At 48.3% G+C, this 13,644-nt stretch overlaps 1 protein-coding gene across 6 annotated transcripts in view; it reads left to right on the forward strand.

The window, feature by feature from the left end:
- The first annotated feature begins 2,470 nt into the window (after positions 1–2,470).
- Positions 2,471–13,644, forward strand: part of PRRC2B (proline rich coiled-coil 2B) — a 45,178-nt gene continuing 34,004 nt past the window's right edge. For 5 of the 6 annotated variants that reach the window (XM_088525284.1, XM_088525287.1, XM_088525286.1 and 2 more), the window contains exon 1: positions 2,471–2,602. The gene's annotated coding sequence lies outside the window, so the exon portion shown is untranslated. The remainder of the gene's footprint in view (positions 2,603–13,644) is intronic. The other variant, XM_088525285.1, reaches the window with a different exon arrangement.

Raw genomic sequence — 13,644 nt, forward strand, 5'->3', positions numbered from 1 at the left:
TTATTTTGGCTTCTTGATCTCCACACTGGGTTGTATTGTTTTCACCTTTAATTAGCACATCTATTCCCTTGGCCTTGGATTGTTGTTTCAGAGAAACACAACAGACCTTTGGAGCGCTGCTCATTAGAGCAGCAGATGTGCATGAAGCCAACCTGGACAAGCCTGTGTGAGTCACCTGCTGATGATTTGGGTTATTGATGGCTGCATGAGTGTATGAAAGTGAGGGGATCCCACAGTGCCCACTTCCTGAGGGACAACATTAATGCCTTTGGCTATATGTTGTTGTCGGGCATCAATAGGACGCAGCGCACACTGGGGCACCCTCTTCTCTCTGCTCATCTGCTGGCACGAGCTGTGATACTATAAGGTGCTGCACAGCAGGGCAGCTGAGTGTTAAAAGCAGCAGCCCAAATCAGAGACCACCAAATCATTTCCACCTTTGCAAATTTGTTTAGCTTGTAGCTTCTCCCATGGAGGTCACTGAGGTTTGCACCAGACTAATACCCTGGCTCTCTGAGCAGGTCAGTGTGAGTTTGTCAATGTCAGGAAGGAGAGTGGCCTCTTCCATGTGAGCCCTGTAAGGAGAGGAGCAGAGGGCATAGGCCTGCCATCTCTGAAAGAAAAGTGCTGCAGAGAAGATGAGGCAAGACTTGAGAGGGGTAGCAGCAGAATACTTTGATATCCAGGAAAGGAGGGGACGTGGCAGCCAGATGACAGTTTTCAGCAGTTCTGGCGCATCTCTTAGTAGCTCAGCACCTGGCAACTTTGATAGCCTTGCAGATCAACTGTAGGAACATCACATATGGTCCACAAAGCTGTTCATGCATTTCCTCCCGCTGCATTGCTCTCAGTGACTGTGTTTCAGATCAGAGACATCTCTCATCAGTAGAAAGGCGGCTGCCAGGCCCTGCACCACTCCTATAACCCTGGGGAGAGTGCATGTGTGTGTGCATTCCTCTTGAAGCATTGGAAACAAGGAAACATTTTGCAAAAGCTCTCTAACACCACCTTTGCTTGGTAGAGGAGGACATTCAGGGTGACACTGCAGGGTAGTGGCCCAAGAATAAGTTAGAGAATGAACCTGCAAGAGGCCAGCTCCTCTCCTTGCTCCTGTTCCCTGTGCCTTCTGAAGTCCTTTACTCATTTAACTCTGGGCAAGAAGCTATTTGTGCACACAGCTCATGTAACAAGGTGGACATGCTGGAAATGTATCTCCCAGCTTATCTTGTCATACCCCTGTCAGAACAGCAACAGTAGTTGTCCATAGCCCTACCCTGGGGGGCTCATAAATATATATGTGTGTGTATATAATATATGCTTACTTGCACGTTCCAGTATTTCCTCATGATTGAGGCCTGCTTTTGACTGTAGTGCCCCCATCGAGACTGCTTAAAACAGGCAGAATTTAGAAACTTCACTGCCACCTTTAAGGCAAAGAGAGTGTATCATCAAATCTCTGTTGAGACCCTGAAACTTTCAAGAAGATCTGGGTTTGCTAAGGATTTTTAGACTTTTTACTTTTAGTATCCAACTGGAGACAGGCCCTAAAAGGGCCTATTTCTCATTTTTGAGAAGAAAGAGGGGAGGAGGAGGGAGGGAAAAAAAAAGTGGTGGGTCTTCCCTAAAAGTAAATACTCACGTGTATCCATAATCTGACTTCTAATCATGAAATGCCTCAGGTAGCAGTGTATCATACCAGTAGCCACAGTGTATGAGGCAAAATGCACCAGCCCTGTTCCCCAAATGCTTCAGAAGCTGCACTTCGTAGCAAACTCTATTATATTTTTTTATGGCAAACTTCCTGATGGGACCAGTTCAAATCATGCTGACCCGCAGCTCTTTTCAGTCTGAAGATGGACCTTGTTTTGCTACTTGTGGTTTTATGGCTAGGCACTGTCTCGCAGGACAGGAGCAGCTGCCTTACTCCATGGCAGACACTTGTATCGTGATTAATAAGAGGGTGAATTAAATAGTATTTCCAGACTGAAATCCTCCCAAAGGGCAGGGCTTTTTGCACCGCTTTGGAACTCACAAACATGTTGGGGAAAGGGCTGCCCCCAAGTAGTGTCCACCTGGGAAGAAGCCCCATTTAGCCTCCTCCAAGAAGGGCTCCCGTGCAACTGGGATTCCCCTTGGAGGCCTTCACCAGCCCAAGGGCAACATGGGGGACACGGCCCAGCTGCTCCAAGGGGGTGAAGAAAGGATGAAAATACGGACGGCGGAGACAGCCCCCCCACTTCGAAGCCGCCTCGTGGGTTGCAGGGGGGAGATGTCGCCCTCCCTGAGGAGGTCCTGCCCACGCCTTCCTCCTTCCCTCGCCCTCCTCTTCCTCCTCTCCCGCTTTCCTCCGCCCGCCCTCCCTGCTGCGCCCGCGGCGCCCTGCAGGCGGCGCTGTGGTGCGGGCGGCGGCGCGGCGGCTCCGCGCGGGGATTGACAGGCGGGCCCGGGGGCGGGAGGAAGAAGAAGAGGAGGAGGAGGAGGAGGGACGGCAGCGAGGACCCGTATCGCCCCGCATCCCGCCGCCGCCGCCGCGCAATCCGCCGCCATCCGCCGCGCCCCGCGCCCCTCCGTAGCCAGCCCGGGCTCCCCGACACCACCACAGGTGCGTTGCGGGGGGCGGCGGCGGCGGCCGCCGGTATCGGGCGCGGTGAGTGGGGGCCCGCAGCGGGGGACGGAGGCGGGCGGCGGGGGGAGGCAGGAGGCGGAGGGGGGGGTGGGACGAGGCTGCTCTAAGATGGAGCCGGCGGCGGCTGCGGCAGCCCGGGCCGGAGCGGGGAAGGCGGCGGCGGCCCCAGGGCCTGGCGCTGGGAAGGAAGGAGTGTGTGTGTGTGTATATGGGGGTGCCTCTTTAGGGCCATTTTTGCCCCATGCAATTGTCCCCCGCACATTGAGGGGGCAGATGCGGGGCCTGCTGCCCTCCCCCTCCAAATCCCGCACCCCAGCGCGGCTGGGGGGGCGGCCGGTCCTGTCGCCAAGGAGGCCCGGTTGGTGTGACCCCCCAAAACCGCCCCCCCGGGCCAGCCGGAGCGTGGTGGCCGGGACCCCCTCCCCGCGGGCCCCGCCGCAGGGCGGCCTCGCTTGTTTTTCCTGCGCGGCCCTCGCGTGCGACACAAAGATATTTTTGTCGCGCTGCGCGGGTGCTCGGCGGAGCTCGGGGACGGCGGCCAGCGCGCCCGCTTGGTCGCCTGTGGTGCCCGGGCCTACAAAAGGCTCCAGAGGCTGAAGGCTGAAATGCGGTTTGGGGCGGGCAGGGAAGGGTTTTTATTTTTATTCCTCCTTTCCTCCTCCTTTTTCTCATTTTCTCCTTTTTTTTTTTATTTAAATGATGCAGCTTCCAAAATAAGGCTGCGGCCCCCCTGTTTCGGGGCTTGGGAGGTAGCTCGGGGAACACTGGTTTTTGTTGTTGTTGTTGAGGAAGGAGTTTTGCGTCTCCAGGCCGGTGGGAGGAGATGTGCAGGAAACTAGGAGAATTCCAAGGCGGTCCTGGAACGCGGCTTTTTGTGGCCTAGGGTTGGTTCTGCGCTTCTAGGGTTTTCCTTAGGGGGACTGCGAGCAAGTCCCTTGTCCCCTGAATCCAAGCCGACCTTCCAGGTTTCCATAGGCTGGGAATTCAGGGATTCAACAGGGAAGTTCTCATTTCTTCCCTCTAATGTAGAAAGAGTGAGGAGGAAACCCCAAATTCTGGAGGATGTAGCAACCATCACTTTTGAAAATGAACCCTATCAAACACTTTTGTGTGTGAATCCATCAGATATTTCTGTATTAATCTTACTAGTGTTGGGGATGATAATACATGGTAAACATAAACTCCAGGGACCTTAGTTACTTTGTCTCTTTCTAGGAACGGGTATTAAGTTTAAGCATGATGCAGAGCCGGCATCGTCTGCCGTAGTGAAGCCATCCCTTCCTTCTGGGCTGGACTTAAGGTTGGTGTTTCAGACCTCCTGCAGTTGCATGCAGGGACCCAGAGGAATGGGCCCTCTCATGCGAGGTGCCGTGTAAACAACGTGCTCCTGCCCTGGAGAATTAGCTCCAGGAGGATGGATTTCTCAGGTATAAACAGGCAAGGATGTTGGTTTTAGACCTGCTGTTTCCATGTCTTTGCACTTCTAAATCTAGTTTGCATTGGGATAGTTTAGTGCTGTCCTAAAAGCAAGGTGTTCTGGGAGCAGGCAGTGTGAAATAAAATCACCTGGTGAGGGGAGTTGGGAGTTGGGACTGTTTTCTCAAGTGAGATTTGAAGAGATAAAGACTTTTTTTTTTTTCCCTTTAAATACTGTAAATGGGCCTCCAGTCTGTTAGGAGCACGTCTGGGATCTCCCAAGATCCTTGTGGACTCAAGAGCAATGGTGTTTTGTTCAGGGTAGTGGCCTACAAGGTTTTTCTTTCTAGTTGACTGACTATTTTGGGGATATGTTAAACAAGACTTGTTCCTTGTGACCTCTTTGTAGTGGTGTTTTTATAGTTAAACTGTTGGATTAAAACTCATACTAATGGTTAGACAAATGGTAAGTATTGCTTGAGACTGGTTCTTCTTTATTTATGTTTCACAAAACATAAATACATCCAAGTATTTCAGTCCAGGTACATCTGCTGTTAGCTTTATATATATTTTCTGCTAAATTTGGTATGGACATTGAATGCAAGTTGCTTGATTTCTTTTTCTTATTTATAGTTACTTTCACTGGTCTGTTTATCTGCATTGCATGAGTAGATTAAGTGTCAGATATTTTCAACAGACATATGTTTTAAATGATTTCCTGTATGAATTGGACAGGCAGATTTCGTTTTTAAAAAGAAAGAATAGTAAAGCACTCACTTTATACACATTTCTGAAGTCTTCATTATATTTCTGTCTGTTGCATACTTTCCATGGATTTTTATTTTTTGATTGAGAGACACTTTTATGGAAGGATTTATGGAATTTATTTTTTTCTAAATTTGGAAAATTTTTATTTGCCATCAAATCCTACAGTGCATTTTTTGATAAGCTATCAAAAAATGTTGTTCCCATGAGGCCAAAAAATGAAACTCAGCCAACCTGTATGAAGCAGGACAAGTAAATAAATAGACTAAACACATACTGAAAAGAAGATGTAGGAGCTAAAAATGCTTCAGTTTTAGTAAGTATGAATATTGTTCATAAAGAGTTTTATTAAAATGATTTACCATTATAGTGACATTTTAATAAAACCTTTTATTAGAGCTTTCTGTAAAACCTAACTTCAAAGGCTACTTTCCTTCAACGGCATCCTTCTAAAATCAGGGGATGGTGTTGAAGTCTGTACTTGTCTTGTGCCTGATATTTTGCTGAGCAGTGGTATAAAGAGAAATAATCCTCAGTCATCCTGTGTGTGGTGCTGCTGCTTTTGCATAACCCCCAATTCCTGTCCTGCATCCTCATCCTGCAGGCCCTCCCATATGATAGAGAGCTGCCAAAAATCAGAACTCTGGTTTTGGCATGTCCTGTAGAGCCCTCTAGATGAACAACCCAGGATCTGTTAGATTATCCATTAGAGAATTACCCACCTATTTAGGATTCAGAGGTATTAGTTGCTCAAGGCCACTGTTGTACTTACCTGGATAATTGAAAGTGTATAAGGGCAAGCGGGTCCAACTTTTTTAAGTGCTGCTGCACTGAAAATAATAATTGTCTTATTTTTCTTTTATGATAATACTCTGAGAAGAAATGCTGTCGTAGTGGGATTTCCACTTTTAATGGTGCCCTTTCTTGCTGTTGTATAAATAGAAAGGGTATGAATAGGAGGAACTTATTGAATACGGGATAGTAATATTAATGGGGATGGAAATGGAAGGGACATAGCATGGACTGGCCTTCTTCCTATGGTCATCCCTTCTTTTTACTGAATTTTCTCTTTATTCAGTTTGGCAGTGAACATTTTGCCTAAGTGTCAGTCCTTGCTGTTCTGCTAATCACGCCTTGTTAATGGATTTTGCTTTTCATGTGGCACTGACTCATTCTCTTAATAGGTTGATAATTTCACAGCTCCCTGTTGCTAGTTTGTTGTCGGGAACAGAAGAAACCCGAGTGTGAGTCTGCCGGGCAGTGTCGCACAGCGAGGTGAAGGCAGCAAGGCAGGTAAAGGCCGGGGAGCAGATTTCCCCTTCCGAAGAACGGTTGTCTGTCCAGGGCTCGAAATCAGGTGACTTGGTTACGAAGGGCTCCTGGAAAGGGCTTCCTAAAGGATGTTGTGCCGATATGTGCGGAAATAGTCGTGTGTGGTTCAAGAGATTTGTTTTGGTTTTGCCTTTTTTCCCCACACGAGGACAAAATGGTGCTAAAGCAAGAGATTTTATTATGGTGTTATGCCTTGCTGAAAGGCAACTTGGCTTATTTTTTAGGGGGGACACTTAGTAACTTAGGCTAGCATTCAGAATATTCTCTGTGTGCAGGTTTCCTGTGCAGCAATAACTAGAAATGGGAGCTTGGGAGCTTCATTTTTTTGGAGCTAAGTCTTATTTATTTATTTATTTATTTATTTTGCAGAGGGGATTTGAGTTCTTTATTTTTGCCTGGGAGCTGTGTGACCAAAGCCGCAGTGATCTGGAGACTCCTCTGGTAGCAGTGGGTTGTTTTCTGATTGCCTGTGCTTTTGGTTGTGTGTGAAGCTGTGCTCTGGGGTCTGCAAGGGTAGGAGGAGGTGCAAATGTTTTGGAAGGTGCATGTACAGTTCTGCAGGGGGTTGTATTTACGGCCAAAATACAGTGTGTGTCTCTGAACACTGAAATTATCAGGAAAATTTTGGTAAACTGAACAGGGAAAGAGAGTGCACTGCTGTATCTAAGATGTTACAGACATTATTTTGTGGAGGACTGATATAAGTGGTCGTGCTTTGGAGAGAAAACAAGAGGTTAAGGCCTGATATCTGAAACATGAAAGAAGGGAAGATATCTTAGGCATAAGTGGGAGGAAGTGCAAGAATAAAGCAAGGGCTTGTCCACATCTTGTGGTGTCATTAGGAAGAGAGCTACTCGGCCCCACTGTAGTGCTTTGAATGTACAGGAGCCTTAATTAGGTGCCAGGAGCATCCTTAACAACCTTAGGATTTCAGATGAGTGGGACTTATGAGGAATTATCTTACAGTATTTGCACAGTTAGCGCCTTGTTGGAGGAGAGTTGGTGGAGGAACCGTTTTGAACAGGAGTTGTAGTGATGGTGCTGCAAGGAATGAATAGAGATGGGTTTAAAGAGCCTACACTGGGGCTCTGCCTCCCACGCGTGCTTCTTGTGTGGGGGATATAGGGTTTTTTTGGAAGAGTGCTGCTGTGGAGTAGGTTCTCCAGCTGTTCCTACCTGTGTGTGGGCTGGGACTCCGCAGAAAGCCTTGAGTGCTCTTGTTCAAAGTTTGCAGTGGGCTGTGAAGCAGGCAGGGGAGTGGGACATGCTCAAGAAATGTTTCTTTGGGGCTGAAATTGCACAAAGTGTGCCTCTATCTTTTTCTTAAATAACCAGAAAGTCAAGCTTCCATCTAGTGATTGGAACCTTATGCCTTGTTGCTTAGGGGTGGATCCACGAGGTTTGAGCGTTATTGCAGCATCACTGTTCTGTATCTGAGCAAAATCCTGTCTTCAGTGATGCCGGGATTCTGTTGCAGTGGAAGGGGTGTGCAGGGTTTTTTGTCTGGAAGATGCTTGTGGTGTTCCCCATCCCATGGTGCACGTCTGCTCCTGGGGAATTCCTGCACCTTGGCTTCATACTGCCTTGGCCTTACAGGATTAGGGAGGTGCCGTCATTCAGGGGCGGTTCCTGCCCTAAGATGTTCTGTGCATAGGTTTCTTTTTTTTTTTTTTATTGTTTTTCTGGAGAGTAAGCGGCTCAGGGGACCTCTCCTTCCCCCAGAGTACTGAACCATACTGTTTACAACATGTTGCTATTTCTTACCTTTTTGTACCTATGTCCTTTTCCCATCAAATGCTCCATTTAGCATCTTCAGGACTCATTAGTAGTACAGATGGCTCCTGTGAGTAGGCATGTAAGAGGGGATGCTGTGAAGTGCTGCATTGCCCTGGTATTGTTAAAATTGGGAAGCTCTAGGAATACTTAACTTGGAAACTTCAGTATCTGCAGTGTTTGTGAACTGCAGCCTTGTCTGAACTGCTTGTAATCTTATTAATAGTTTGAAACAACCACGTCAGTCTTGATGGCTGTGGGAAATGGAATAAATCTGACAGAGAAAGCTCTATTCATCACTTGCCAGGGCAGCTTTGTATCCCACACTATGTGTGTTGGTGCTGGCCTGTCTCCCTTTAAAAGTGCCTGCAGAGGAGCCACTGTTGCTAAAATGGGGAGGAAATTTTACATCAAGATCAACAGGGCTTGAAAATGTTCTCAGCAGGACTCTACAGGCACCTCTCCCTTGTGTGTATGGGGGGATTGGCCTTTAGTGCATGGAGACTGACAGTGCTGGGTTTCTAGTCCTCTCCTTGTGAGAACAACCTGTGTGGGAGCCAAGGCCGTGAAGCAGCAGGTAGAGGGGGTTTATCATTTGGAGGCCTGGTCCATGTCTGGGGCTGGAAGAGGTTATTCAAGACATGGCAGAGCTGCTGCTGCGATGCCTTCTCTCCTGGTTGGCTCCTCGTTATAACTAGGCCCCTTGGTGATTTTTCCCAAGAGCTGCGTTTTCTGTGAGGCTCTCGGCAGTGTGAGTTTCAGTGGTTATTTTGCACAGCTGGAAGAGAAGTCCAGGATTGTCAGGTGGGAAGGGAGAGGACAGAAACGTGGACTCTGGGACCCCTGTTACTGCTTAGGATATTATTAAGCAGTGTTTTTCTGCCTCTGTTAGCCAGCCTTTAGAATAGGGCTGATAACAGCATCCTCTTACCCATCAGCAGATCCCTAACAGCTGCTTGCCGCTGTTGTTGCTCAGATATCTCAATGCCCAATTTACCTTACAGTCTAGCTGGATCTTGCCAGGGCTTTTTTAACAGGCTTAGCCAACAGGGGCCATGCTGGGGATTTCTTTCTGTTTGGAACTAAAATACCTGCTCATGAAGGTTGCTTTGGTGTTGAGGGAACTGGATATTGTATCTCTGTGTATTCTCCTTGGGCATTCATCTCTCAGAGGAACCTGAGCAGGGCTGAGTGGAAGACAGAAACACCTTAGCTGCTCTGGTTAGTGTGCTGCAGCTCTGGGTATTGGTTGTGGAAGAGCCAGATCATAAATACAACTTTAAGGGTAAAGATTTGTGTGTGAGTATGAGCACTCCTCTGTGCAGGAGGCAGCTTGCAATGTCACTTCCCTTTCCCTTTATACTGGAAGGGTTGGGGGTTGAATTGGTTGAAGCCACAGGTGGTTCTTGCTAGACTTAGCTGCTTTGTGGTTTTACCTCTGAAATGTGAAACATTTGTGTCTGAAAAACAAAAACCCTACCTACAGGAAGTCACTGTTTCTGAGCTGGTGAGGTTTATAGTTGCAATCAGAGTCAGTTGGTGCTGGGATCGTGCCTGGCCAAGAGCAAAAATATAATACTGATATTCGATACTTGCAGATTGCCCCATGTAAGACACTTTTTTCACCTCCTTGCAGTATTTGACCCCTGATTTGAAGGGGTGGAAAGCTCTGCAGTGCAGCCTCCTTGGTGAGGATCCAGCTATTACTTCTTGATAAGCCAATCCTAAAGGGCCTCTTCCAGCTTTACATCATGGCAGGGCAGGTGGGTAGGAACCGGCCATCATTTCTCTGGAAGACTTTTGCTGATGGACACTGCTTCCAAGGAGAGAAATAACCACACGCTGAAGTTTTGTGCTGCTTTTTGAAAAGGAGGGGGAGTTCTGTAAACACAAGAACTCCTAGGCGCTCCGTGGGCTGTGGAGCAGCTTTCCTGATGGATTTTTTTCCTTTGTTCTGTAGTCTCATGTCCAGAGGATGGACTGTCTGAGTCCTCAGTTACTCCAGGGCTCCTCTTCAGGGTGGACATTGGCTGTCCAGCTCTCACCAAAGCCACCACAGACCTTGTTAATGTTTCCATCTAAATAAAGGCAAGTTCTTCCCCAGGCTTCAGTCTGCACTATCTGTTTTAAGGTAAGCTACAAAGCTACCCAAGCTTTACTCAGCCCTCCCAACAGCAGGAAAACTGTTTAGCAGAGAGGCTAAACCTGTAGTTTTACAGGCCAAACCTGAACTATGGAGACTCGTTTGCTCTAAAATTGTCCGGGGTTTTGGTAACAGTCATTCTGAATCTGTTGGCACATTCATATGTGGGGCAGCAGGTGAGGTTGCTGCAGAGTGAAGAAAGGATCAACTCGTCTTATGTGACAGCAGGGAGTGGAGAGGCCATAGCCTGTTGTGTCACGGCCTGCCTAGCTCCACGCTGTCCTGAATGGAAGAATTGGCCTCTCCATGGTCTTGCTGTGTCACTGGAGCTGGGGTGGCCCTGTGCAAGGAGCACCCGACGAGGGGACTGCCCGGCTGACAAGTCTCCTGGTGAGCAGCTTTCAACGGCATCGCTCGGCTAGCAGCGGACCTGGCAGTAAATCCTGGAAGCTGAGAGCCTGCTCTCCAACTGCCTGCTTTCATGAGGAGAGAAGATTCATGGGAGATGCAGGGAGAAGCTGGATTGTGCAAAATGCAAGAAGGAGAACTGCTAAATCTGCTTGCTGAAGTAATCAAGGAGTGGCCTCGTGAAACAGGAGTCACCTCTGCTAAGGGGTGTCCGTCCTTTTCCCTGCACACGTTAGACTGCTGACTAGTCTCTCCAGTCTGGCAGGTTTTGGTGCCACATCCAGGATCTCAGCTGGCCCTTTTTTTCAGATGTACCAACAAATTTTTGCAGCTCTCCATCATGCTTAAAAACAGTGCAGCAGAATGTCACAGCTGGCTTCTGGTGGCCTAATCCCTTGCTGTAGTCTCTTGTCTTGCTCGCAGCTCTGCTGCGTTGACCCTGCTGTCTCTCTGCTTGGACACTCATATTTTCCTGTCAGTCCCTTCTTTCCTCAATTCTTGCAGCCCTTCCTAGGAATCTGGCTTTATTCAGTGCCCAACCAGGCTGATGACCCCTGCTGCCTGGTCCAAACTCCTGCAGGATGTAAGTGTATCTGGCCCCAAGCCCCTAGGGCAGCTGGTCACACAGTGTCACCAAAGCCGTTCCCAGGGCAGCCTCCGTATCTCTCACCACAGAGGCAGATGGCAGCCATTTGACAAACAAGTAATTCTTGGTGGGATTTGTTCCAGGAGAAGTGATGGAGTCTCCCTGTTGATAGATTTAGCTTTGTGAAGTTCTAATGAAATGAGTGTGTGTATTTAGTTGAGTGAATGTTACTAATTTTTTGTAAAACTATACACCTATTTTTAAAAAAGCTTCACATGAAGCTTTATAACACTTATAACATTAGAAGTCATACTAGATTTCAGTTTAGGATTGATTTCAAACACCTTTATAGAAATACAGTTAAGTTTATGCAACCTGTCAGTGTTTGAACAATGGGAATAAAACTGCAGGACAAAAGTCTACCTGCTTATAGAGAAAAATCTTCGTATTTTCTGTTCTGTTGCTGTGGTTTGTGTTTGGGGCTGCTGTACAATGAGCAAGGAGGAGAGGTTTGCAGCAGAATCTGCAGCGTCTCGGCTCCTTTAGGTGAGGGACTGCTCGGGGATGTGTGAGTGGCTGAAACGGTTCCTTCTAGTGTGTGTCACCTGTCATAAATCTGCTTGCCCTGCTCAACTTCCTTGCCCTGGCTAACTTCCAGGGATTCAGGCTCCACTGAAATCTGTGAATAAAACACCAGCAGCCCAGCCTCCTTCACACATGTATCTACGAGCTTTGCAGACAATCCTGTTGGTCAGGAGTCTTTCTCTTTGTGTTGTCAGCTCGAGGGTTCTCAGTTGTTAACCAGTGCCAGTAACTCAAGATTTTTATATGACTTTTTGCAGGCTGAGCTCCCTGGGCTTGGTGAACCCCTGGCTCTGACAGTCAAAGGGCCACTGTGGTCTCTGGATTAGAGACCAAATCCAGAGACTTCCCCCCTTTAAAAGGGAGTTAGGCAGGATCAAGAACACACATCAAATCCAAGGTGATAGGATGAGGTGAAAGGATTCTGGGTTAGCAGAGCCCTTAACCCGGGGAGTGATGGGGTTGCGGTCACGTTACTGGTCACACTGCAGCGATTCTGGTTCCTCCAGCTATGCTGCGCTCCAGCACTGTTATGTTACAGGATGTTACTGGTCCCGAGAATGGGAATTTAGCAAAGCTACGCACCAAAAGTGGCAGTAAACATTTTCCCAAAGACCTTTCTAAGCACAGAGAGAAACCCTTTAGAACTGATAGAATGATCTGGATTTCCCTGTAATAAACAACAACCACCTGCTTTCTTTAGCGCTCCTCCGCTCTCTGAGGACTTATTTTCCCCTTTGGAGCAGGCTTGGTTTCCCCTTTGGACTGTCCTGATGGAGAAACACAACACAAACAAGGATGTGTTTCAGATTCAAAGCACCGAAGGAGTTCGAAGTACGCTGCCAATTCCCCTTGTCCCGGCAGCAGTAGTGGCTGTCCCTGAAGGTTTGACCAGGGGCTTTTCCTCGGCACGTCCCCAGCTGTTCTCTGGAGCAATTGTTTATCCCTCCCTCATCCTTTAAACGGTAGGAGATGTAATCAAGATGCAGCTAAGAGCGAGTTACATAACTGGTTGTCAGGGCTCCTCTGTGGCAGCGTTACTCTGCTCGCTGTTTGCTTACTGACTTTCCGGAACTCAAGGCTTTTCTGTTAAGCGGTCAACTCCTGAAGCTGATGGCACGTTTCATTTTTTGTTGCACCTAAGAGGTTTTGTCTGTCGCTTTGGGTTTCCTGAAACTCAGCATGGGTTTCCTTGCCCGGAATTGTGTGGGATTGCTGCAGGATCAGCTTGGTCTGGGCAGACCCGGAGCAGGTCCCATGGTAGCTCCTGTTCAATGTACCTTAAAAAGGGTGGCCCTGCTCTTGCCAGCACAGCTAAGCGCTGGTTTGCGGCATCCTCTGCTGTTCCGCTGCCATCCGGAGCTCCCCACAGCTCTGCCAGTTCAAACAACTCCTTGTTCTCAGTCCAGCATCCCCTTTCTTGCCAAATCAGTGCTAATCAGTGTTCTTCTCCCTTTCTCTTTTATGTCTGTCCCACTAATAAAATTAAGTGTGAGGGCAGCGGCAGGGGGAACTAAGGGAGGAGCTGTTGTTTACTTTGGCAAAAAGTGACCATCTAAGCAAAGAGTGACCCAGGCCAGAGATCTGTTTGCTATTCTGCAAGAAAAGGTGTCCAGACATTGCTGAATGGGCCCTTGGTCTCAGCAAACCTCCACACTACAGCCCCGCATGTCGCTGTGGGGCTTCTCATGGAGCCTGGTGCTTTTCCTCAGCCTCCTATGGCTGCTATCGCCAAGCGGCACAAAATATTCTTCTCCCTTTCTTCCCCGCCGCCACTGCTTGCTGTGCTGATTCCAGAGCTGTTTGCTCCTGCCAGTTGTGATTTAAGCCCTGCAATGCAGGGCATTCAATCCGTGGTGCCAGCTTTATTGGTCATAAACTTGCCCCCTGGCAGCTGCTTTCAGACCGGTCGCGCTCGGCCGGTTGCAGGTGGCAGCGCCTGCTCAAGCCGTCGGTATCCGACGTGTGTGTGGTCTGCGCTTATTTTGTGTAAAATGGTGATGGTCTAATCCT

The sequence above is a fragment of the Tinamus guttatus genome, unplaced genomic scaffold (assembly GCF_059628265.1).
Source record: "Tinamus guttatus ecotype Peru unplaced genomic scaffold, ASM5962826v1 Tinamus_guttatus_pri_ptg000226l, whole genome shotgun sequence".
Lineage (NCBI taxonomy): Eukaryota > Metazoa > Chordata > Aves > Tinamiformes > Tinamidae > Tinamus > Tinamus guttatus.